Below are 27,898 nucleotides of genomic sequence, written 5' to 3' on the forward strand. Positions count from 1 at the left end.
CTGATCAAGGAGCAGAGAAGTACAGACTTCAAAGGCTCAAGTGTCAGCTCTGACCAAGGCTCATTTGTGATAGACATACCACTTGAGAAGGCCACTTGGAGTAAGATGATTGACTTAGGATGGGCAGCTTCCTACCCTGACCCTCCCCAGTCCTGTTTCAGTCACAAAAGTCTCCTCCTTAAGACCCTGCAACAACATCCTACCCTATGACTCATTCAGGATGGAGATATAAAGCACCAAATGCCAGTGTTTGGAACAAGAGGCATCAGGCCCTGACTTCTAAGAACAAGGAAGGCTTGTTCCAGCCCCCAGGCAGGGGAAGCATATTTTGTAAAAATTATGATACCACTCTGTAGGGGAAAGAATCACCAGGAGTGAAAATTCTCTGATAACCTGTTCCTGGTCCACTTCAAATCTCAGCAAACACCCTGGAAAATGGCTCAATAATTGTCAGTAAACCCAGAGTGAGGCGAGATAGAAGAGTTGGATGAAAGGAGGGGTATAAAGAAGTATGTTTTACTGGCTCTATTTATACCTCAGGACTTTGAACTCATCACCAAGTTCAGGTATATCTTATTTTGCTCAAAGATTTAGAAGAGTTAGAATCAGAAAGATCTTCAGGAAACATTTGTTTCAATACTCTTATTTTGTAGAGGACAGTTGTTGTTGTTTGTCCTTCCTTCTCCAAAAGGACCATGATGTGAGGCCATAACATACAGGTGAGTCAGATTTAAGGGAGGGAGGCTGGGCAAAGTCACCTACTTCACCTTCCCCTCTAGAAACATCTGGGTCCAGTGGCAAGAGACAGATCAGGACACCAGGAGGTGATCCTGGATGAAGAGGGAGACTTGGCCTTTTTAAGTTAAGGTCTTCAACAAGTCTCAGTTTGACTGAGGCTGTACCTATTCAGGGATTAAGGCTAGACAGCAATTGAGGCAAAGAAATCTCCTTTTTAGTCTAGTTCCAAAAACAGAAAAAGAAAAGAAAAAAAAAGAACAAAGGAGTGAATGAATAGATAAACAAATAAATGAATGAATGAAGATAGATAGATAGACAGCAGACAGACAGACAGACAGATAGATAGATAAAATCAATCTGGTAGGGGAAGACCCTCAGGATTTCTAGCCAAAGAAGAAACAACTGCTATTTACATTCAATCTGGGTCAATCAGGACCCAAACAAGACCCCCTCCCAAAATCACACAGGTCTTCTGGAAAAGTTGTACATCTAGTTGTGTACTGATTCAACCATGCTGGAGACAGCAGTTTGGAATTATGACCAAAGGATTATCAAATCATGCATAACCTTTGTTCAAGCAATACACTCTGCTAGGTCTATATCTCCAAAAGACAAAAAAACCCTAAAAAAACAAAAAGGAAAAGGACCTACATGTAGAGAAATATTTACAGCAGCTCTTTTTGTGATAGCAAAGAATCAGAAATTGAGACTATGTCTATCAATTGGGGAATGGCTAAACAAGTGGTTTTATAGGATTATGATGGAATAGTATTGTGCTATATAAATGACAAGCAGGATGCTTTCAGAAAAAAAAACTAGAAAAACTTATATAAACTGATGCAAAGTGAAAAGACCATAAACAGGAGAACTCTGTACATAGTAATAGCAACATTATACAATGATCTACTATAAATAACTTGACTATTTTCAGCCACATAATGATATAAGACATTTCTGAAGGACTTATGATGAAGGTGCTATCCATCTCCAGAGAGAGAAATGGGGGAACCTGAATGCAAATAAAAGATACTTTTTCTTTACTTTCATCATTTTTCTTTGTTTATGTTTTCTTTCACAGCATGACTTACATGGAAATGTATTTTGCATGACTATACATATATAACGTATGCAAAATTGTTTGCCTTCTCGATAAAGGAGGGGTGGAAGAAGAGAGATTTTGGACTTTAAAATTTGAAAAAAAAGTTAATTGTTTCTACATGTAATTGAAGGAAAATATTAAATAAAAAGGTTATATATCTGTCAAATCTTAACAGATCTGAAAAAATGACTTCCTTAAGATCATAATTTTAGGTATGCTTTACCTCTGAATTATAATAGTTTTGAATGCTTCAACATTCAATGGAAGCCCTCCCATCTCCTATTGGAGCTGTCCCTGTCCTCTATAAAATAGGTATACAGTAAAACATTTACTGGTACTAAATGACAATTTTGTGACCCCTACACAAGTAGCAAGTGAAGATTTGAAGCCACTGTACAAATGGTAGTTGTTTTCAGAGGATTTAAAAAGAGAGATTAGAATTAGACCCTAGAAGGATCAACCAGAAGCAATGAGCAGAAGTTACAAAATGATAAATCTAAGTTTCCTACAAGAAAAAAAGCTTCTTAACAACATAGTGAGGCATAAGTGAAATGGCTGGCCTTTAGGAAAAGTGGATTCCTCTTCACTAGAGATATTTAAGTAGAAGTATAATGACCTCTTTTGGGGTTTTGTGGTGAGGATTCTTTTTGAGGGTATGATGGATTTGGTCTCTGCTGTCTTTTCCATACCTAAAATTCTATAATTTAAAGACTTGAATGGTTCAAAAACAGACAGACACCTTTGATAAGTGCACCCTTTAAAAAAACAGAATAATCTTTCCATAATGTAGGGAGGAACTTTCTAGCTTACTTAAATTCTAAGTTTGAATTTGGGTGTTTCTTAGGAGGGAACCATCCTGGAGCTTGTCTGAACTATAATCTTGACAGCTGATCCCAGGAAAGTCAAAGAAAAGAAGTATCATACCTGAAGCATGGAGTCCCAAATACCTGAAGCCAGTAGTGGAATTCTGGGGTGGGGAGGTGGGAGAATTTCAGAAGTGTCATTATATAAGCTTTCCAAAACAATCCACAGGACAAATGCTCCTAGAAGTTGGCCCCCACTTTGCCCCTTGTCTCCTTTCATACAACCAGAAATTTTAGTGAGAAGGGACCTCAGAGACCATCTGTCCAACCCCTGCCTGAATAAGAATCCCTTCTTAAACCACCCCCAAGAAGTAGTTATCCTGTCACTGCTTGAAGGCTCGCTCTAGTGATGGAAAGACTCATTAATTTTCTGGGCAAATCTTTCCACTCCAGGGAAGCACTAATGGCCAGGAAGATTTCTCTACCTCCAGCCAAAATCTACCTCTCTGCAAATTCTACACATGGCTGCTAGCTGGTCTTCTAGTGCCAAGAAGAATAAGGTTAATCCCTCTTCTAAGTGGTAACACTTCAAATGTTTGGAGACAAATGTCAAATCCCTCCTACCCTCCAGTCTTTTCCAGACTAACCATGCTCAGTTCCTTCAACTCATTCTCCCATAGCATTTTCTCGAGGCCCTTCACCACCTTGGCCATCCAGCTTGGGACACACTACAGTTAATTAGTATCCTTCCTAAAATGACAGGGCCAGAACTGACCATAACAATTCTGTAGAAAGAGTATGATTACGGCAGAGTGTAGTTGGATGATAATTTCCACTATGCCCCCTTCTTAATAGGTCTTTTTAGTTTTTGGATTGCTGCTATTAACACATTGACCTTGCAGTCCACTTGCAGTCTCATCTTGATCTTTCCCCAACAGACTGTTTAATCACATTTCCCCATTCTGTACTTGTAAAACTGATTTTTTTTTTTACTTTCTCACACAGAGGTGAGATGAGGTGACTTGCCCAGAGTCATGTGGTTACCATAGCACTATCAGCATCAGAATTCTCAAACATCCTGCTTCCCAGTCTCAGAAGTTTTCCTTCCAGGGCAGATGGTCTAGGGAACTCCTGAGCATCTATTTCTTAAATTTAGGGATGCTGTGGCCTACCAGGAACAGTAGCAGGAACATGTTCCCTTGTTTAGCTTCAGCCAAAGGAAATAGGTAGGTGTAGAACACACCCACACATAGAGAAAGATGCAAGTCTTAATAACTATTTTAATTGCTTGCTGTTCTCAGCTTATTTCCCTGCAGTGCCTCAAAAGCCGCTTATTTTGGCAACTCAGAGCAGAGATGGTACTATCTGCTGGGGGTCGAATCTAGCCTGTTGGTGACTAATAAAGAGCTCTTCATTCAGAGAACATTGTAAAATTCTTCTCATTTCCCCTTTCTGATCATTTGGTGGGTGGTGAAGGCAGTTAAATCAAATGGAGCCCAAATATGGTACTGGTCTGCACTCTGTGAGAACTCTCTTTCACCTACATTAGGAGGTAGTGGGGAAGAAAATTGCAGGTAGTTTTTAAGAACAATAATTTAATAATAGAAGAAGCTAGGTAGTTCAGTAGATAGATATTATCATTTTCCTGAGTTCAAATCTAGCATCAGATACTTAACTAGCTGTGTGATCCTGGGCAAGTCACTTAACTCTGTTTGCCTCAGTTTCCTTATCTATAAAATGAGCTAGAAAAGGATATGGCAAATCATCCAGTATCTTTGCAATGAAATCTCCAAATGGGGTATTGAAGAGTCAAATATGACTGAAAAATCACCAAAAACATTTATGATAGCGCCTGTTTAACATTGGAATTCTGTTTCCCTCCCTCTAAGATTTTTTAATTGTTCTTGGCTTAGGTTGACCTTAAAATAAGCTTGCCTTCCTTCAACATATATAACTTATAAAGTATGCTGAATCCTGCTTCTCTCACTTGACTAGCTGTGTGACTTTGGGCAAGACACTTTTGAGTTTTAAGATTCCCTCTAACTCTAACATTTTATAAATTCATAGAATTTACAGCTAGAGAAAGTGTTTTAGATCTTGGAGCAGGAATTGTTAGCCTGGGATTTGTAATTTTTTTAATTGATAACTATTTCAATATGGATTAAAAAATACTATGTATTTTATTATATGAGTTAAACATCATTTGATAAATTCTGATGTACGTGTATTTTCAGCAATGAAGTGATTCAGGCTAATCCCAATGGTCTTGGATGAAGAGAGCCATCTGTACCCAGAGAGAGGATTTGGGGACTGAGTGTGGATCACAACATAGTATTTTTACTCTTTTTGTTGTTGTTTGTCAGCATTTTGTTTTCTTTGTCATTTTTCCCCTTTTTGATCTGATTTTTCTTGTGCAGCATGATAATTGTGAAAATATATATAGAAGAATTGTATAGAAAAAACATATATTGAATTATTTGTTGTCTAGGGAAAGGGTTGGGGGAAAGAGAGGGACAAATTTGGAATATAAGGTTTTGCAAAGGTGAATGTTGAAAATTATCTCTGCATATGTTTTGAAAATAAAAATCTTTAATAAAAAATTAAATACAAAAAAACATCATTTTGAGAAAAGAGTGAAAGACTTCATCACACTGACAAGGGATCCACGCCACAAAAAGGGTTAAGAGCCCATCCCTTAGAAATGTATCTATTTCTACCTTTTCAATCTGTAGAGGAGAAACTCAAAGCAAGAAAGGTTACTCAAGGTCACACAATTAATAAACAGGATGAGTCAGAATTTGTCTTTTATAATTCAAATTTTACTAACTCTACTTATATGAATTTTCATTTCCCCCAAATTTCTTAATTTTTCCCTTTCTTACTAAGAACATCACTATCTTACTTGTCAAACAGAAATCAAAGATTTCTTTCTGCCATAAGTTTCCACATACCCTGATGAACACAATTCTTATCTGATGAGCATCTATCACCAAGGGTAATACCCATCAACTCTGAATTTGTTCTTTGTAATATTACAAAACATTTTGCATACATTATCTAATCTGATTCTTTTAACAATCCTGGGAATTAGCTAGTGTAAATTATTATTAATATCCTTGTATAGCAGCAGAGGAGGAGCAAAGGGATTCACCTACTGTCCAAAGTCATTCCCAAAGCAAATACTAAAGCTGGGACTTTAAACCCAGGTCCTCTGATTCCTAGTCCAGAGCTTTTTCTATTCCATTAATCACCTCATCCCCTAAAGTAAATATTGTAGGGGAAAAGGAAGGAAATAAGCATTTATTATACCTCTGCTTTATAATTATGTCTCATTTGATCTCCACAATTATCCTGGGATCTAGATGCCATTGTTTTCCCCATTTTGCAGATGAGGAAACTGAGGCAGGCAGTGACTAAGCAACTTGCTCAGTGTAACACAGCTAATGCTAAGTCTCTTGTAGGAAGTATTTGAGGATATTTTTAAATTGTTTAGGATCATAGGAAATATTCAGACACAAGCTGTATAACTCTAGGCAGTTCACATTATCCTGTTTGCCTCAGTTTCCTTATTTGTAAAATGAGCTGGAGAAGGAAATAGCAAACCACTCCAGTGTCTTTGCTAAGAAAAAAAGAGGCTCACAAAAAGTTCGAACAATTACAAATGAATGAATAACAATAGGAAATATTAATAAGGCACTAGTCAGTACAGAGGGATAGTAGAATTTATGTGTGTTCCTGAATCCAGGGCCAAAGCTCTATCCAATTCCCAAAAGCTGCCTCTGGATATGTGGTCTTAGTGTGGGGTAGTCAGAAGTCCTGGGTTTGAATCTCATTTCTTCCATTTCCTACTTGAGAACCCTTAGGCAAGTAACTTTTTTGCTCCTCAGTATTTTCATCCATGAAATGTGGATGAAGAAATTACTTCTAAGGTACTTGTTGATCTAAATTCTCAATAGATGGTCATGCCTTGAGGCAGCTGATACCCTAATTCTACCTTAAGATTGATCTTGAAGAGAGAGAAGGGATAATTATGCACTGGATATTTAGGGGCAATTTCAGTTTGAACTGCCCCATTCTGCATGTGTTTATAAACATGATATTCACAACAGGATACAACCTACCTTAATGTTTTCCATCATCCTTTTCCTTTCCCATTGCTTCCCTTCCATTTTCCACTTTACCTGCTTCCATTTCCCTTCCTTCCTCTTTTACTTCTCTCTCCTACTTCCCTGATTTCTTCCTTCCTTTCATTCTTTTTATTCCCTCCTCTTCTTTTCTTCTTCCATTGCCTTCTTTTCTCCCTCTTACTCTCTTCTCTTGTTCTCTCATTCCTCCCTCTCATCTTTTTCTCTCCCCTCTCTTCCCCATTTTCTCCTGCTTTCTGTCATTTCTTTCCTTTTTTCTTTTTCCCTCTACACCTCTTCTTTCCTTCACTTTCCCCCCATCCTTCCCTCCTTTTTACTACCTTATTAATCCTTTCACCTCTTTTTTTTCTTTGTTTCCCCTCACTCCTCAAGTGGAGGAGGTCAGATAACTATAAACTGAGCTGAGATCACTCAAGGTGAGACTAAATCTGTTTTAAATTACCTACAAATTTGGGGCTTTGTGTAAGCTAGTGCTCCTGCTACCCAACATGATTGACCCTTAGCTCTAAACAACCAGCCCAGCAGGCAGCTATGATGAAGTGTGCCCAGGGACTGCTACCACTGCCTGGAGAGCCAGCTTATATTCCTTGTGATTCAATAAATAACACCTTTGGACCAACATGGGAGAAGACTGCTGTCAGGACATGAAGGCCCTGGTCATGTCAGGCCTACTAGAAGAGGAGAATATTCCCCTAATGAACCTTCTGATGATTTACTTATTCACCCCTCTCTAGTTCTACTGTCAAAATCTCTCTAGTTGGAACCCATTTCCTTCAACTGCTACTGTCTCCCTATAGAGCTTGCCTTTTATCCACTATTCTGCCACAGTGATACTTCCTAGTTCCATGCCAATGACAGGGTCAAGGAGGAAGAGATAAAAAGGACTTCATTAGGATCACAAATTTATAGTTGAAAAAGACCTTAAAAACCATTCAGTCCAACCACCTTTCTTCAGTCACTAAATCACAGAACTCTAAAACAGAGGTTCAGAGAAGTACCCTAAGACAACGCAGGGCAGATGTACATCACAGAATCAATGATGCATTAGAGCTGAAGAGACTTCACAAATTTTCTTGCACAACCTTTTTATCGTATCTATGAAAACACAGAATTCCAGCAAAGATATATTATCTACCCAAAGACACACAACTAGATGGTGGGAGAGTCATAGTTTAATTTCCATGCTTCCTTAGCACCTGGAAGCACTTTTTTATACCAAGTTTAAATTTTCATTTCCCATCTGGCTCCTTCTCTTGGACTTCTTTATTGTGCCCCAGGATAACCTTGAGCCATCCTGCAAGATCACATCCACTCTGGTATTGACACTTTATCAATATCTTGTCCCTCTGGGGCCTTTCTGATTGGAGGATGGAAAGGTTCCTTCCAGAAATTCCATTTGAAGAAGGTTTTCAGGCCAGTAATATTTACATTTTCCACCTGGTCATAACCCTTTCAATGGCAGTTAGATGAATAAGGATTAAAAATTGGAATAGAACTTATGCTGAAAAGTCTTAGGGTTCTATCTTAAAAATAACTGATTTTTAAAATTTATAATTATAATTATCAATATTTCAATGGATTCAAGATATTATCAAGAAAGGGTTGGTTATCATCCTTTGTTCTCAGAAAGGTCCAAAATGGCATCACAATGTTAAGAGTCGAGTTACAATATGTCTGATTATGGCTGTTCAAGCCAAAATGAATTTGGAGTGTTCTGCCACAGGTTGGACACAAATAGTCCCTATGAACTTTTGGGGTAGCTTCTCTAATTTTGAATTATGACTTTAATGCACAGCATCTTCTCTGATGAGGGCACACCATGCTCTGCAGTTCTGTGTCAGCGTGTCCCGTATCGCACAATCGATTCTAAAGTTCTTAAGAAACACCTTAAGAATATCCTCCTACCACTTTTTTTGACTACCTTGTGAGCACTTGCCCTGTGTGAGTTCTCCACAAAATGACCCTACATCCCGTCAAGTAGGGTCCTCTCTCTGCACTAGTCAAACTATGTTTGAAGTACTATGTTCAGCTCTGAGTGCCACAATTAAAGAAAACATTCCTAAACTGAAGGGCATTGAGGGGAAAATGGCAAGAATCACATCAAACAAAGGAAGATAAATTGAAGGACTTGGTGATATTTAGTAGGGGAAAGTGAAGACTATCATGATGGTCACCTTCAAATATTTGAAGGGTTAGTACATGGAACATGGACTTGTTCTACTCAGATGCAGAGGTCAAAATGCAGCAATGGGTAGAAGTCATAAAAGATGCAAATTTAGATTTGATATAAGGAAAACATTTTTTAGGGCTGTCCTAAAGGGGAATTGGCTGCTTTGGGAGGTAGTGGATGCTGTACCATTGGAAATCTTCAAGCCAGAGTTGAATGACCATTTAATATGTGGGATGTCTCCAGAATTCTTCAGTTATCAGTTGGCTGGCCTCTGCTGTCCTTCTCAACTCAAAGATTATGAGCTTTTGATTCTGCTCTTGAGATGACATAGCTCAAAATGGGTTTCATGCCAAGTTCTCTACAGACTCATTTTCTTCTCCATCAATCTTTGTTATTTTGTGAGATAATACTATTCATAACCTTCCGCCATCCTCTTTCATAACATTTTGCAAATGAGTTAATATTATAAACTGACATTTCCCTTGGCTCATATCTTTGTGCTTGGAAGGGGATCAACTATTTGAGCTTTTGGCCCCCTTGTTGTGGTGATTGCTTTATGTTGGTTAAATGTCTGTAGGAAATAGTGAGAATAAGAATCAACATCTTTATTTTTATTAATTTCCTATTTTTGTGTATGCCAATAGTTCATTTGCATAAGTGAGGCAAGGGCTGTTGTAATTAATATTCTCTTATGTCTTTTTGCATCTTTTTTTCTCCTGCTTTAGTGATTTTAAAACATATTTGCTAAATAGTGCTTAGTTTTACTATACATGAACAGCTAATTAAAACTGAATTCAAAATTGGTATCTATGAAGAAATCATCAATTTATTTTTTTCACAACACAGTTCAGTGCAAACTATTTAGTGCCTTTCAACTCTCTTCTTGAAGGAAGTATTGAAAAAGTCAGTTTTTGAGTAATCTAAAAGCTTTGGAACTGTTCCTTTAAAAAATCTGAATGGTAAGTCTCCACAATGCTTTTCAATATCCTATTCTGAGATTACTTCTGCCCTGAAGTCACCAAGTATCAGTGTATAATGTTGGCTTGGTTTGGAGGATCTTGTCAAGTTCTCGATAGCATTTCTCTTGACCTCTACCTTGGTAGCATTTTCCCTACTACTTCATCAGACACACCAGATGTAGGCACATAAGCCACAATTATCTTCAGGGTGGTCTTTTTGCTTCTGCTCAGCTTGAGCTTCAATTTCCTTATATCTTCCAGTTTCATTTAGAGTGGCAATGTCAATATTGATATAGTTCAGTTCTGCCAGTAATATATTGACTTACTGGAACAAGGATCTTCCACTTAAAATAACAACAGCTAAATTAATGGATAATGACAGCCTAAAAGGGGTGGTTCTTAGTTCCTCCTTCCCTTTTCCCATCACTCTACCATCATCATTGAAGAAGTAGATCATCTGGGACAGAGGACTATCTTATATTTTATGTTTTGTATATGGCAATGAACAACAAATTCTTTAGTACACAGCTACTGCAGTGGTTGTGTATCACCTGCTAACACTAAGCTAGGTTGGTCCTCCGGCAGCAAACTCAGTCTGTTGCTAGGATCATACTTGATGCTTTTCCAGCCTGGTAAAACCTGTTGGAGACTGTGTGCCACGAGAGTATTGAATATTTTTATTCATCCCACTTTTAAATTAAATTAATCTTTAATTATGTTTGCGAACTGAAAGACTGTCTTATTTTTTTCCTGTGTGATTATATTGGAGCAAAGTCTGCAATTCATCAGAGAAACACTATACTAACCCTTAATAAATGATGATTAAGTTTCCTCCCTTCAGTCTCTTCCTTCCAGTGTCCCCAAGTACTTAGGAAAAGAGGACCATGAGGGAATAGTTTAGAAAGAATTCAAATTTCAGCTCTGACACTTGATATCTTGTGATACTGGGCAAGTCACTTAATGTCCAATAAATTTCCTTACCTGTAAACAGGGGGGTTAAACTAGATGACTTTTGAGAACCCTTCTAGCTCTAGATCTGTGATTCTATAAAACAGCCCGTTTTTAGCAGCAGATTGGCCAGGTGAGCTTCTTCTCTAAGGAATGTCATTAGGAAAAATTGGAGAGAATGCAGGGAGCTATTAAAAATTATACAGAGGGCAGCCCTTTTTGTAGTGGCTAAAAACTGGAAACTGAATGGATGTCCATCAGTTGGAGAATGGCTGAATAAATTGTGGTATATGAATATTATGGAATATTACTGTTCTGTAAGAAATGACCAACAGGATGATTTCAGAAAGGCCTGGAGAGACTTACACGAACTGATGCTGAGTGAAATGAGCAGGACCAGGAGATCATTATATACTTCAACAACAATACTATATGATGACCAGTTCTGATGGACCAGGCCATCCTCAGCAACGAGATCAACCAAATCATTTCCAATGGAGCAGTAATGAACTGAACCAGCTATGCCCAGAAAAAGAACTCTGGGAGATGACTAAAAACCATTACATTGAATTCCCAATCCCTATATTTATGCACACCTGCATTTTTGATTTCCTTCACAAGCTAATTGTACAATATTTCAGAGTCTGATTCTTTTTGTACAGCAAAATAACGTTTTGGTCATGTATACTTATTGTGTATCTAATTTATATTTTAATGTACTTAACATCTACTGGTCAACCTGCCATCTAGGGGAGGGGGGGGGGGGTAAGAGGTAAAATATTGGAACAAGAGATTTGGCAATTGTTAATGCTGTAAAGTTACCCATGCATATATCCTGTAAATAAAAGGCTATTAAATAAAAACCAAAAAATAAAATAAAATAAAATAAAAATTATACAGAGAACCTTGAAACAATAAAGTTTTCTGGAATAATTACAGACACAGAACGAGGGGGAGATTTGGAGGAGCCAGAGCTGGGACCACTGAGGAGTTAAAGATTCCTATAAATCCAACCCCACCCACTGGAAACACTGGCCAATCACAGAGAGAGAAAAGAGGGAATCCCACAGTCTCTTACTTCTGTCCTTCTGCATTCTAGGCCCAAGGGATAAATCACAGAGTGCTTCCCAGTCATAGCAAGCACATAGCAGTGCTGCTGCCATCAGAGTGCATATCAATGGGCACCTGATGAGTGGACCTGGCCCGCAAGGCCTTGCCCTGCTGATGGATTACTGCTCCAATGCTTCAGGATTTTTATTTTACATTGGTTCCTGTAACACCACCTTGTTTATTGCATGGATATTTCATCTCCCAGATTCATCTTGGGATCATCGTTAAAGATTCCTTCTCTGCTCGCTGAGATGCTTCTGCTAATCATAAAAATCTATGTTGCAATTTCAGATTAATTAAAGCTGTAAATTGGGCAAGGCAGTGACTGTAACTCATATTCTCCATTTCTCTGCATCCTTTCAAAAGATAGTTTTATGGTGGTTTCTGAGAGAAATTCTGTGCCCAAAGCCTTTATGCCGGCCAGCAGGGAGGCAATCTCACATGGATCATCATCCTATCTATCAGTGCTATACTATAAGGGACACTGGGTCCTGAACTCAGTCTTGGGTAAAGCATCCCTTTGGGGAATCAATCAACCAACTAGAATAAGAAAGAAAATTGAAAGCTTATTACATATTTAACACTATGCAAAGAACATTGAGGAGCATTCCCCTCTCCCCAATATTTTCAAGCCATTAGAAATCTATCTGGCCAAGCAGAACCAAAGTTCCTTAAAAAGTTAGAAAAGAATCAAATCAAAGGTGTGATTCACCTGACAATCACAGGTGAAAAAAAAGGTTCTCAGAAGATCAGGAGTTTTTATGGTAGGCTTATGAAGCAGGTGGATACCAAACTAGGCTTTAAAGGATGGGTAAAATTTAGGGAACTGAGCAAGGGGAGATATTTCATCCTGAAGCAAACAGGATGAGCTAAGGTACTGAGGTGAACATGAGATCTGCCAGATTGTAGCACAGTATATCATTGAGAAGTAGCATAGTATAATAGAAAGAATATTGGATAAGCAGTCAAAGGACTGGGGTCATTTCAAATCTTGGTTCTGCTATCTACTACCTGTCTGACCTTAGAAATGTCACATTTCCTCCTATGGTCTTTACTGGATATGGTTGGGCCAAATGATGCTGAAGGCTCCTTTTGGCTCCAAATAAACTTATGGAAAATGGGAATTTATTTTGGGACTGTGGGGACAGATTATGGAGGACCTTTCCCTCTACCTACATAGCTGGAACATTGGTGCAGATTGTTAGCACTTCATGCTTGGTCTACTGCAATAACCTGCTAGTTGAGAGACTCTGCCTCAAATCTCTTTCTACTTCAATCCATTCTCAGTTCAGCTACTTAAAAGATCTTTCTAAAATGTAAGTCTAATAATATTAGGTCCCCTACTCCATAAACACCACTGGCTCCCTATTACCTCCAACATCAAATAGAAAATCCTCCCTCTGGCCTGCTGAAAATTTTTACACCCTGGCTCATTTCTCCTGTATGTTTGATTCTCTTCAATCCACTTTTCATACAATTCAGCTATGCTGGACTAGCTGTTCCTGTCATAGGGGGAAAAAGCCCGTGTCCTGATGGCTGACTGCATTTGTACAGGCTATTCTTATGCCTGGAACAGTCTCTCTCCTCATGTCCATATTCCAACTTCTCAGGCTTCCTTAAAGACTCAGCTCAAATCCTGCCTTCTGCAGGGGACTTTCACTGGTCTTCCCAATCCCCAACAGTCTCTTCCTATCTTCCATTTACAAATGCAGTTAACTTGTATTGCACAGTTATTTATATTTTGAGCTCCTTGAGGGCAGGGACCATTTTTTTTCATTTTTTGTATACCTTAGGACAGTGCCTTGCATAATAACATAAAGGCTTAATAAGTGCCTATTGCTCAACCTTGAAAACTAGACAATTCATAATTAATTTCTACCCTGGATCTGAATCCTGGTTCTAACTGTGTGACATTGGGCATATTATTTTCTGATCTGTAAAATGAGAGAATCAGCCTAGATGACTCTAAGGTCCCTTCCAACTATATATTTTTGATCTCTCTGATCCCATTTCTGTCATCTTTGGATATAGGAGTATTTTGTATAAAATAAAAAGATAAGCAAAAGGACTTTCACTGGTTTCATTTATTCAACAAATCTTTATTAAGTGCCTGCTATGTGATAGGAACTATGTTATGGATTGGGGATCTGAGATAAAAATGAAATAGTCCCTGACTTTAAGGAGAGAGAACATGTAGACATATAAAATAGATGGAAAGTAATTTAGGGTGAAGGCACTTAGGAGCACCTGATGAAAGATGTCATGTAGAAGATGGTTTGAGCTGAGTTTTAAAGGAAATTCTAAGACACAAAGTTGAAGGAGTATATTCTAGACATGAGGAGCAAAGGTAAAAAATGAGGAAGTATCTTATATTAGCAATAATAAGAAGGCCAATTTGGCTGGACTGTGTATACATGACATGAGAATCATGTCCAATAATGCTGGGGCATTATTAATGGTGGGACTAGGTCTGAAGGTCTTAGGAAGTTTTAAATGGGGAAGGTTTAGACTTAGGTATGTCTGCTTGGCTCACTATCTCTGATGTTGTTTAATTCTAGAGAACCAGATAGAGAAGTTCTGAACCAGCGAGAGCATGGGACAGGTAGTAGAGAGGAAAGTATCTGCAGCAGGCAGCCTGTCACATTCAAGTCTTGCGGACTTCAGAGAGACTGTCACGATTATGAAACGCTTCATCTGATTATTCCAGTAGTAGGTTTACCTTTTTTAATTATGTGTGGCTTAGCATGGGTAGCAGGAAGGAACCCACCTGGGATACAGATTTTGCCCAAGGTAATCCACAAAGTGAATGAAACATAGAGGGCCAAGCGAGTGTGAGATGTATTAATAACACATAGAAAGCCCTTTGCTAAAGGCAGTCAGTTAATTCAGAGAACAGACCTCTAAGCAAAAAAGTAAATAAATAAATAAATGATCAATATTTATACAAACCCAATGACAGAGAAAATGAAGAGAGCTTAAGGATAACCCTTATTATCTGGCAAATCCAATCCACTATTTGCAGATGCTTTCACTATAAACATCCCCTCCTCCCCCCAAGCCAACTATGTGAATAAAGGGTAGACATATTTTAATAAGGGTGACAGTCAATCAGAATGTATTTATTAACCCTGGGCTAGTTATTGGGACTACAAGCAAAAAAAGTGAAACTGTTCTCAAAGAGTTTACATTCTAATTAGGATTTCAACAAAGTTTATGCCTCCTCCACTCCACAATACATAGAGATGCAATATCTGAATATATATATATATATTCACCTACATAGAGATGTAACTACAAATATGTACAGATATATAGATACAAATGTGTATATAAAGACATATATATATATATATATATATTCACATACATAGAGAAGCAACTATAGATATGTATAAATATATACACATGTGGGTATACGGATTTATATATATATATATATTCACATACAAAGAGATATAATTAAAATATGTATAGATAGGTGTATACACATGTGTGTATAAAGAATTGTATATATATATATGTATATATATATTCACCTATATAGAGATGCAACTATAGATATGTATAGTCAGATGTATACACATGTGTATATACAGACTTATGTGTGTGTGTGTATATATATATATATTCATATACATAGAGATGTAACTACAGATATGTATATATATATACATATACGTGTATATACAGATTTGTATATATATCTATACACACATATATATTCACCTACATAGAGATGTAACTACAAATATGTATAGATAGATATATAGATACACATGCATGTATACAGACTTATATATATATATATATATATATATTCACACATGCACACCCATATATATAAATATAAGCCTATATATGTAGTTATGTAGAATATAACTAAGATTTATATATTGCTTTAAACCAAGTTGTTGGAAAAGGTGGACATTAGGGATTGAGATCAGGCAAGTCTTCAGTCTTCCCACAGGAGATGGTGCTTGAGCTGTGTCTTGAAGGAAGAGAGGAATTCAGTGAGACAGAACCAGGAAAGGATATAGTCCATTCCAGGCTTGGGTTCAGCCTGTGCAGAAGTAGACATAGAAATAAAACAACTACTCTGTGTGAGGAACAGAGAGAAGGCCAGTAAGATGGCCAAAGAGCCATCTGCATCCAGGGAGAGGATTGTGAGGAATAAATGTGGATCACAGTGTGGTATTTTTGCCTTTTTTGTTTGTTTTTTTGTTATTTTTTTCTCTCATTTTTTCCTGTTTGATATGATTTTTTTGTGTGCTCCATAATAAATGTGGAAATGTGTTTGGAGGAACTGCACATGTTTGGCCCGTATTGGATTGCTTGCTGTCTGAGGGAAGGAGGAAGTGGGGAGGGAGGAAGAAAGGTTTGGAACCTGGGATTTTGCTGGGGTGAATGTTGGAGGCTGTCTTTGCATGTGTTTTGAAAAACAGAAAGCTGTTATAAAACAAACAATTAAGTGTTCTGAACTAGATCTTAAAAAAAAAAGTGAATAGACAGTAGAGTCAATGGCTTCTGAGAGGCTGAATGTGACCAGGCTTCTGGGCAGAGCGTTCAGCAGTTCCAATAATTTGTTCACACCTGATAGAAAGCTGAGAAACTCTGAATTCTCTTTGGACAACAGGGTAGGTGTGCCCATCCCACAGGGCCAAAGGTCTCCTTTGATTGTTCTAGTTTCAAAATAAATATCAGGGACAATGAGCAAGATGGTGTCAGAAGGCCTGAATTTCATTCTTAACTCCAACAAGTACAATCTGTGTGAGTTAGTGGGCAAGATGACTGACAGCTCTGAGCCTCAGTTTCTTGATCTGTTAAAATGGGGATAATAATGCTTGTGCTACCCATTCTGTAGTTCTATGTATGAGGAAAACACTTTGGAAATTTTAAAACATCACCAAAAAGTGATTTCTTTTTCCTGCCTCTCTGGTTTTATATCAGTATAGAAAGTCACAGGATCATAGACTGTAGACATGGAGAGGCTATCTAGTCCATTTCACAAGAAAAATCAGGGATTTCAGGGATGCTAAATGACCTGCCCAGAGGCAGAGTTTGTACAAGTGCTCTTAATCCAGAGCCCCAAGGATTTCCACTGTACAAGAGGACTTCTCCCACCACTAACCTCAGTCCACCTGTGGAGGAGGGAACAATGAGAGAGGGAGGGGTACAAAAGACAGAAGGGGAAGAAGTAAGAAAACTCCACATAGAACTAAGGAGTTTCTTTACCCAGACATCTGCAAGTCTAAACCTGAAAGGGAAAATTCAATTTTGTGTCTTGCTTTAAAATAATAATAATAATAATAATTCATTATCAGCACCTTAATTCTCTTTCTGAATTGTTTAAATTCACAATGCAGCCACTTCTGTACAACTGGCCTATCATCTGCTAGGATTAAGATTCATTTCAAATGAAAGTTTCTTTTTTTTTTCCTCTTCATTTTCTCCCCTCTTTTATTCCCAAACTGATTTGCATTACAAAAAAATTAAACAAAAGCAGCATTTTGAATCTCCACTCATTACTCCCGTTACATTTGTTAACATCATTATCATCAGTTGAAGATGGCAACTATTATCAACTGTTGCAGGGTTTCTAAAGACCTCGCACTATATTCGTTTAGAAAATTGCTCTAATGCACATGCTTTCAAAGGTTTAAAATCGACCACAGCATGATGAGCTATATAATGCTGTGCATTTTTTTTAGCTAATGGTGCATTTATTTTGGTGGGATTTTTTTTAACACCTTGCATCCAAATATAAATCCATTGCTGGCACCAAGCAGCAAATCCTGGACACTGATGGGAGGTGACACTTCCCCCTCAGCAGGAAGTACTTTTTACTTTCAGCACACTACAGTGTACTCTGTGTGTGTGTGTGTGTGTGTGTGTGTGCCTACCCTTTTCCCTCACACCTCCATAGATCTATTAATTGCCCCCCAGATTATTCTCCAGGACCTTGGGATCATAGATTTGGAACTAAAAAGACTTTGAGGTCATTGTGTCTAATGCTTTAGTTTGTTCTCTCTCTGTCTCTGGCTTTCTCCATTTATGTCTCTGTCTCTCTCTCCATTTCTCTTTGTCTCTCCTTTGTCTCTCTATTTCTCTTTATCTCTGTCTCTCCATTTCTCTGTCTCTCCTCCTTTCTCTCTCGATCTCTCTATTTCTTTCTGTCTGTCTCTCTCTCACATACACACACATAATACATTCAGACAACAAATGGCTTGAAAGAAAGAATAGAACTCAATACAATAGTGATGGGAAGATAGTTCTAGTGGGGAATTGTAACCAAAGGAAAGGTGATGCTGCTCATTAATACAGAAAAGAGCACATTCATTCCCATTGTAAATTACCAAATTTCTATATTCATAGAAATCTAGAGCCCCTGGAGAGAAGGGCTCGGGTTGGAAAATGTATGAAGTGCTAGTTTCTTATGGAAATAGGAATTTTTGATAATTGCACTGGCGCTTTTCTTTATCTGCTTATGCATGTTAATGTGGAGATGTATTTTGTGCCTTTCATTTTTAAAAAAAATTACACACACAGAGACTCCTACACAGGCACAGGCCTTTCCTCTCTGATATTCCAGTCTTCCATTCATCCTAATAGCTGAGAACCAACATCTGTGACCTGCTCAATCATACTCAATCATTCTGCTCATCAAACCATAGAAAGAAGAGATGGAAAATAGACACCAGGGTCAGTGCTCTGGGCTAGGGAAGCCTCCTCTTCAGCAAGTCACATCAGTCACCACTTTTTGCATGGCCTCTGGAAATTCCCCAAGAGACCATTCTCAGGACTAACAAATACCAGTCATTAGGACCTGTCCATCACCAAAGACTGTGCAGGATAAAATTTGTTTTTTAGTGACCTCCAGCTTCCCTTTTGTAATTCTCATTTGACTTGGAACATGTGTAATTTAATTCAGTGACATTTATTAAGTGTTAGCTTACAAAGCATTGTTCTAGGTCATGGGGGTGATACCAAGTGTTGAAAAAATCCTTGTCCTCATGGAGCTTATAGTTTAGTAGGGGGTAGATGGGAGTGGAGAATAAGTTAGAGAAAACTATAACATCTAATAATATGTATTAATTACATTACAGAAAAATAGAATAAAATGCTATTGGCAGCCAGAGAGGGAAGGTTGCTATTGATGGGGTTGGATCAGAAAAGGTTTAGTGAAAGAGGTGATATTTGAATTGGACATTAAGGGATAATGGAATTCAACAGATGAAAAACAGAACATTTTAGACAGGGAACAATGTCAGCAATTTCAGCAAGGCAGGAAATGGGAGGGCATTTATCCATTCAGAACCTGCAATCTATTCCCACAGGATCTTAATCTCAACTATCTGTCAGCCAATCCCTGATGGAGTGAGAATTAAACAAGTTGTACTAGATAGCCTATTTTGTCAGGGGCGCTGCCATTTCTTAGTGTCCCATATTAGGAAGCTTGGAGTCATCTTTGATTCTTCCTTCTCTTTCATTCCCTGTGTCTAAACAATCACAAAGATTGTCATTTCTTCTTCTGAAAGTCTCCCCCCATTCTACCTTTAAGGCCCCTACCCCAATTGGATCCTATTTCACCTCATAGCAGTATTACTGAAATAGTCTTCTGCCTTCTAATCTATCCCACACAATCCTGTCAAATCAAATTTTTTCTGATGTATTCACTTTCATAATGTCATAACTTCTCTCTTGTATCTACCTTTAGTCCCTATTATATGAAATCCAAATACCTCTACTTGATTTTTATGGTACTATCTAATCTTGACATGATACCTCCACTTCTAATTCTATTAGACAGATAATGTGGCAGAGTGGAAAGAGCACACTGAGTTTGGAGTTACAGTTACAAGTCCAGGTAAAGCCTTAGAGAAAAAAATGACTGAGTCACGGTGACTACAAGAATACTTTGAAGGAATGAAATAAATTATACATAATTAAAAATGGATAGGAAAGAAAGAATGATGAGGAGAACTGATATCTTAGTACTACTGGGGAAGCATGGTGGAAGTGAATGCTCTGAAAATTAGGATGGAACAAAGAGAAAACAAATCCAATAAGATAAGAAAAATTAAAAGAAAATCAAAAGACTGTGAATAAAGCAGAAGATCTAAGAAAGTTTATATCAAAAACAACTGACCAAAAATAGGTCAAAAAGAGATAATGTGATTTAATCTGAAAATCATATCACATTCTCCCCCCAAAATAGATGCCATATTTTAAGAAATTACAAATAAAAATTACTTGGAACTCGTAAAAAAAATAGAAGGCAAAATAAAAACAGAAACAATCCACCATTCACCTCCTGAAACTACAAAGTGAAAATTCATAGCCAAAATTCAGAGCTTGCAAATCAAAGAAAAATACTACAAGCAGCCTTAAAAGTAAGATTTAAACTACTGTAATAAGGATTCCACAAGACTTGGCAGCTATCAATAAAGTAGAGGAGAACATGGAATAAAATAGTCTAAAAGATAAAAGCTTACAATCAAGATTAACCCATCCAAGAAAAAGTAAAGTTAATCCTGCAGGGGGAAAAAATGAAACTTTAGTGGGATAGAGTATTTCAAGATATTCGTGATGAAAAATCCATTGGAGTCATAGAAGCAATCCTTAAGTTGAATATAATATAAACTATTTCATAATTGAAGAAGCCCAACTGGTTGCCAGGAATCCTAATTAGCATTCTTTCTTGATCATTTTCCTTGGCATCTATAGATAAAAGAATAACTACTGGTCAAAACTGATTGAATTTATTCCTTCTCTGGACAAAATTCTGGTCATCATGATCAATGAATCTACATGAAAGATGGAAAAAGAAACACTGTGGGATAGTGGATAGTGGACTGAATTTGAAGTCGGGAAGATCTGAGTTCAAATCCTTACTTAGACACCATGGGCAAATTACTTAATCTCTCTGAGCTTCAATTTCCTCATTTATAAAGGTAGTTGAACTAGATAGCCTTTAAGGTCCCTTCTGTCTCTAAATCTATGATCAATGATAAGACTAGATTCTTATTCTAGCTCCAATGCTAAGATGTAATATGACCTAAAGATGATCATGGAACAAGATCAGTGTCTCAGTTTCCCTAATGATCCTTGAATTCCTACTCTCTACTCTTCAACAATAATCTTCTCTCTCCAGAAAATTCAGTTTAATGAACTTTTGTCTCTTCCCATGAATTCCTGAGCTTCAATCCATGGAATGACCAGCATCCCCAGGGAGGTTTGGATAATGACATGGATTACTCTCCCAGAGCGATTCAAGCTGATTTATAATGGTTATAAAAGAGGTCAGAGCTTGATTGAGTTTAATAGATCAATTAATTAAACCAAACTAAACAAACATAATGAACATAAAAATTACAGCTTCTGTCATTGGTCCAGATGTGCCCCCAATGTCAGTCCACGACAGACTCCACTGAATCCATTCATCTTAACACCTAATGGGGTTAATGGCCCATGGACATGAGGTGGGAAAGGGCTTAGAAAACCCTGGTAACTCTTTCTACTTGGGGGAAACCTACTCCCCTGCCCTTCCAACTCTCTACTTCCTCTTTCAACCTTGACTATTCTACAATGGTGAAGATTAAATGAATGAGATCAGAAACCACACACAGCAGAGGCCACCCTCAGTGGAACACCAATCAATCAACACATATTTTAGTGTCTCCTGCCTCTTAGAAATTGCTATTTCCCTTGATTCAATTCAACAGTTATTTATTAAATATCTGGTCTCCCTGTCTCATCTTTTCTCCACTCAGCTTGATCAAACTGATCCTTCTAAGGTAGAGATTTCATGCTATCATCTCCCTATTCAATAAAGGCCATAGGTTACTTTCACCTCCAGGATCGAATATAAAATCTTTTCCTGGCATTTAAAGCACTCCAGAACCTGACCCCTCCCTACCTTTACACTCTTCTTTCACCTTAATCCCCACCATATGCTCTGTGATCCAGTGACATGGGCAGACTTGCTGTTCCTTGCATTAGACATTCCCTCTGCAGATTCTGAGCATTTTCACTGGATGTCCCTTATTTGGAATTCTTCCCTCTCATCTCTGCCTCAGGATTCCCTACTTCCTTCAGGCCTCAGCTAAAAATCTCACCTTCTGAAAGAAATCTTTTCTAATACCTCTTAACTCTAATACCTTCCCTCTGTTGATTATCTCTAATTTATTCTGCATTTATTTATCTTTATATTTAGTTATTTGCATATTGCTTCCCCTACTAGACAATGAAGTTCTTGAAAGCAGAGATCATTTAGTTTGCCTTTCTATTTCCCCAGCACTTAACATAGTGTCTGCACATAGTAAGTGCTTAAAAAATTCCTGTTGATTTGGCTATTATATGCCTGATGTTGTGCAATTTGGGAATACAAAAATTAAAAAAAGAAGCTGTACCTGCCCTCAAGAAGCTTGTTGTGACATGTATACAGATAATGAAATATAGAGCAAAGCAACTGAGTCTGGGTCCTGTGCCAGAAGAGATGAAGTAACCTGGTTGAAGCCCATTCAGAAGAATAATCAAGGTGAGTGTCATATCAGTGATGGAATGGTTGAACAAATTATGGTATCTAAGTGTAACAGATAATTTTAAGCTGTAAGAAAATAGGGTCATGCTTTTCCCAAGGAAGCAGTGGTGGTTTGTTCAGTAATTGTTCAGTAATTGACTTTACAGGATCCCATTTGGTTTTCTTGGCAAAGATAAGAGAGTGGTTTGCCATTTCCTTCTCCATTTCACGTTAGAGATGAGGAGATGAGGAAAATGAGGCAGACAGTGTTAAGTGACTTACCTAGGGTCATACAGTTAGGAAGTATCTGAGCCCATATTTGAACTTACAAAGGCCTGGCACTCTACCACTGTTCCACCTACCTACCCAAAGTAAACAGAGAACATCAAAATTGTGTGACCTCTCAATCTAGAAATGAGAGATACTTCTTCCATCTGATTCCCAGAATTCTGTATGATCCTACTTCTGATCTAGACACCACATTCGCTCTGTGGTTTTCAGCTCAGCATCCTGTCCCAGTTTCCCATTTGGGTTTTATACCACCAATCAGATGTGTTTGTACCCTCCCTAAACTGAATAGGCTTTTCCTCACTGCCCTGGTCAATTTCATCATGTGCTAAGGGAGACTTATGGCGCAGAAGGTTTTATTGCTAGTTCTACCTGTGACCACAAACAAGCCGCCCCCCCCCACCAGTTCAGGATTCAGGGAGTAGAAATTGAGGTTTGCTGTCCTGAAAGTAGAGACTATCACCCACTAGCAATATCACTATTAGGGACATCCCTACAAGGGTCAAAGATGGAGAGAAAGGAGCCATATGTACGAAATAATGATAGCTACACTGTCTGTTGTAACATAGAAGTGGAATAAAAATGAGTAGCCATCAACAGAGAATAGTTGAACAAATGATGGTCCATAAATACAATGGAATATTATTGCCCTTCAAGAAATGACAAAGGTACAAATTCAGAGAAACCTGGGCAAACTTGTAGGAACTGATGAAGAATAAGTGAAAAGAACCAGAAGAACAATTTATATAGGGAATAGTGTTTTTTAAAAAACCTAACAATTTTTAATGTCTTCATGAGAGTAATAACAAAATATGACTAACTTCTTGGCAAAAAGTTGACTGTCTAGAAGAAGTACAGAATATAACAATATCTTCAGAAGTGACCAATGTGTGACTGTGTTTATTTATTACAAAGGGAGCATTTTTATTTGGGAGCTGGGGGAAGGAGATGGTGAGTGAGTTGTGATAGTGATGAGAAAGAAAGGAAAGAAAGGAAAGAAAGGAAAGAAAGGAAAGAAAGAAAGAAAGAAAGAAAAAGAAAAGAAAAGAAAAGAAAAGAAAAGAAAGAAAGAAAGAAAAAGAAAAGAAAAGAAAAGAAAAAAAAAGAAAAAAAAGAAAGAAAGAAAGAAAGAAAGAAAGAAAGAAAGAAAGAAAGAAAAGAAAAGAAAAGAAAAGGAAAGAAAGAAAGAAAGAAAGAAAGAAAGAAAGAAAGAAAGAAAGAAAGAAAGAAAGAAAGGAAAGAAAGGAAAGAAAGGAAAGAAAGGAAAGAAAGGAAAGAAAGGAAAGAAAGAAAGAAAAAGAAAAGAAAAGAAAAGAAAAGAAAAGAAAGAAAGAAAGAAAAAGAAAAGAAAAGAAAAGAAAAGAAAAGAAAAGAAAGAAAGAAAGAAAGAAAGAAAGAAAGAAAGAAAGAAAGAAAGAAAAGAAAAGAAAAGAAAAGGAAAGAAAGAAAGAAAGAAAGAAAGAAAGAAAGAAAGAAAGAAAGAAAGAAAGAAAGAAAGAAACAAGTTAATGAAACATTTTGAAAATACACAGATGAGAGCAGAAGAAATTTCAGAAGATGATGCAATTAGGACAATGTCAGCATTGTGATAGATTTAGTATAAATTAAAAGAGAAACAAGTTGTATATAAGAGATTAATAAATTCATAAATATTTTTCTTTTATTTTTTATATTCATATTTGTTAGTCTTGTTTGTTAAAATTCATTATAACAAAATTAAAATTTAAAAGAATGACTAAAGAAATTCATTTTGGGCTATTACATTTTAGGAGAGACATTAAAAAGTGGGAGAACATCCAGTACAAGGGGATGTGGATGGCAAAGGGCCTCTATAACATAATATACAAGAAGGAAACAAATAAAATTAGGAACATTGAGCCTGGGGAAAAAGCAGATTTAAGGAGAGATATGACAGCTGTCTTCAAATATTTGAAGTGCTGTCATGTGGAAGAGGGACATTAGGCCTATTCTGCTTGACCCCAGAAGGCAGTACTAGAACCAATGGGCAGAAGTAAAAGAAAGATAGATTTCTGCTCCATATAAAACAGACATCCCTAACATTTATAATAGTCTAAATATGGAATGGATTTTCCCTTAAGGTGGTGAATTTCTGCTCCCTATAGGTGTTCAAATGAATCAATATTGCAGAGGGCATTGATATTACAGGCATGAGTTAGCCTGGAATACCCAGTGCTCTTTTTCGATTATTAAAATTCTATTATTTTCTGAATCTTGGAGCTAGAAAAGACCTTAGATATTATCTTCTTGAATCCATTCATTTTACAATAAAAAACTGAGACTTGCTGTGATTGTCCAGTATCACACAACTGACCACCAGCCTGTCTGGAACCAGAACCCAGGTCTCCTCCTACTCCTATGCTATTACTACATCCTACTATCTCCACGATGATACCTATCCACAAATGTGACCATGGGACTTTGAAAGAACTGTGGTTTTATCTGATACAGATCATGACATCATGCTTTTAGGTTCCCAATGCCTGTCCTTCATCAAGTATCTAACCAACAAACCTTCCCTTTCTTTTATCTGTTACTCAGGGTTAAGAACCAACACATCACTTAATTGCCCATCTGTTATAAAAACTCTGTTGACTTTCTTGAACAAAAGAACTCAGTGTAAATTATCAAAGACTAAAGGAAGTAATTTTAATTACAAGGAAAAATTGAATAATTGAGAATTAAATGAAAATAAGAGTCCATAACCTTGGTTCCAATTTCATTCAGTTCCACGGTATTTTCCATCTCTGGGAATGGCATTGCTGGGTAAAATTTACATTTATAGTCAGTTAATCAACAACTACTTATTAAGCACTTACTATGTGCCAGACACTGTACTAAGCACTAGAAGTACAAAGAAAGGCAAAAAAAAAAAGTTCTTGCCCTCAGGAATCTAAGGGAGGCAACAATATGAAAACAGCTCTGTACAAATAAGATAAACACAGGATAAATTGAAGATAATTAATGGAGGAGAAATTCTTAGCATTAAGAAGAAGGGGAAAATCTTCTTGAAGAAGATAGGATTTTTGCAGAGATTTGAAGGTTTTTCTGAAACAACCCAAAATACATTTTTCCATTTTATAATCCCTCCCTTTGTAAATTAACAGAAAGAATGCTGAATTTAGAGTCAAAAGATCTAGCTTCAAATCCCAGCTGTACCACTTATTACCTGTATGACTTTTGTCTGTCAGTTTTCTCATCTGCAAAGTAAGAGGGTCAACTGAATAACCTCTGTGGTCCTAGCCAACTCCAATCCTAGTAACTGTACAAGGCAGGCAGTGCAAGGATTATCTTTGTCATTTTAAAGTTGAGGCTCAGAGAAGGTTGAAAAGTTGTCCAAGGAAAACTAGGAAACTGATGCATTGTTAGTAGAGTTGTGAAATGATCTAACCATTCTGGAGAGCAATTTGGAACTATGCCCAAATGGCAATAAAAAGGTGTCTAACTGTATGATTCAGGAGTGCCATTCCTAGGTCTGTATACCAAAGAGATTATAAAAGAGGGGAAAAGATCTATTTGTTCAAAAATGTTTATTATCAGCTCTTTTGTAATGGAAAAGAATTGGAAATTGAGTAGGTACCCATTCATTGGAGAATGGCTAAATAAGTTATGGTATATGAAAGTAATGGAATATTATTGTTCTATACAAAATGATGAATGGGCTGATTTTAGAAAGGCCTGGAAAGATTTACATGACCTGATGATGAGTGAAGCAAACAGAACCAGAAAAACATTATACATAGCAACAGCAATATTGTGCAATGATCAACTATGATAGACTTGGTTCTTTTCAGTGCTTCAGTGATCCGAGGTAATCCCAATAAATCCTGCATGGAAAATGCCATCTGCATCTAGAGAGAGAACTATGGAGACTAAATGTAAATCCCCACATAATATGTACACTTTTTTCTTCTGTTTTTTTCTCATAACTTTTCCCTTTTGTTCTGATTTTTGTCTCCAAACATGACTCATATGGAAATATGTAAAAATGAACATATATGTAAAACCAAAAATGTTGCTTTACATGTAACTGGGGAACATAAAAATGAAAAAACTTATCCATAGCAACCTAGCCATCCAGTAAGTATTAGAGCTGGCATGCTAAACCAGGGCTCCTGACAAACAGGTCAAATGCTACCTCCACTATCCTACACTCATATATGGGTGGCAGCTTGGGAGAGAGCTGAGCACACAGCCTGTTTCATTCTGTAAAGATGCTAATATCTTTGAAATCTCTCTCTAGAGCTGATGTAGAAGCAGGGATGTGTTGGTCAACATTTAACAAACAACTTTTCTTCTTTTTGGGGGGGAGGCAATCAGGTTAAATAAATTGCTTGAGATCATACAACTATTAAGAGGTTGGATATGAATTCAGATCCTCCTGACTTGAAAAATCAGGTGCTTTATTAACAACTATCTTTCCAGAAGCTAGACAGATTGTTAAATTTAATTTTTATTATTAATACTTCCTTCAGCCTAGACAATTAAGAAGACAATAAATCAAGCCCTGACTTGTGATATCAGCCAATTTCCAAGATGGAAATGCTAAAGATGGAAATTTAACAATCAGCTCTCTATTGGTTCAGCTGGCTCCATTTGTTCACCTGTAACACCCCTGTAAGAAGTTACAAATCTGCCTAAAGGTCACTCATGGAAGACTCAAATAAAAGGAGGAGGAGAAGTATTCTTCATCTATACAGCCCTCCCCCACCTCATATTACAGCTCTGATAGCAATTCCTGGTGGGTCCCACAGCCCACTAACCCCTGAAAATAGATTTAAATTACTGCTTTATTTGTCATCCAACTCAGGGCGTTGATTTATGCTGCCCAAACAATGCAGCCTTTATCTCAGTCACCCAGCCACATTAGTGGTCATTCATCATTCTTAACTTCTCCCTTTACTGTTGTGCTTCTGGGACTGCTGGTTGCTTGGGGGGGTTGCTTCCCTTCTCAGGAGTAACCAAGATAGTGAATGTATAGAGTATATAAAGGACTCACTGGCAAAGGACCCCTCCCCATTAGAGTCTGGGGCAAAGGGGGAAAAGGACAGTGGGTGAAGGGAGAGGTGGAATTGTGGAGCAAAGGGTGCTGGGAACCTGG

At 37.4% G+C, this 27,898-nt stretch overlaps 1 protein-coding gene across 1 annotated transcript in view; it reads right to left on the reverse strand.

Moving 5' to 3' along the window:
• Positions 1-27,898, reverse strand: part of DSCAML1 (DS cell adhesion molecule like 1) — a 480,720-nt gene that overhangs the window by 363,208 nt on the left and 89,614 nt on the right. The window lies entirely within an intron of this gene.

Source organism: Sarcophilus harrisii, chromosome 3 (assembly GCF_902635505.1).
Source record: "Sarcophilus harrisii chromosome 3, mSarHar1.11, whole genome shotgun sequence".
Classification (NCBI taxonomy): Eukaryota; Metazoa; Chordata; class Mammalia; order Dasyuromorphia; family Dasyuridae; genus Sarcophilus; species Sarcophilus harrisii.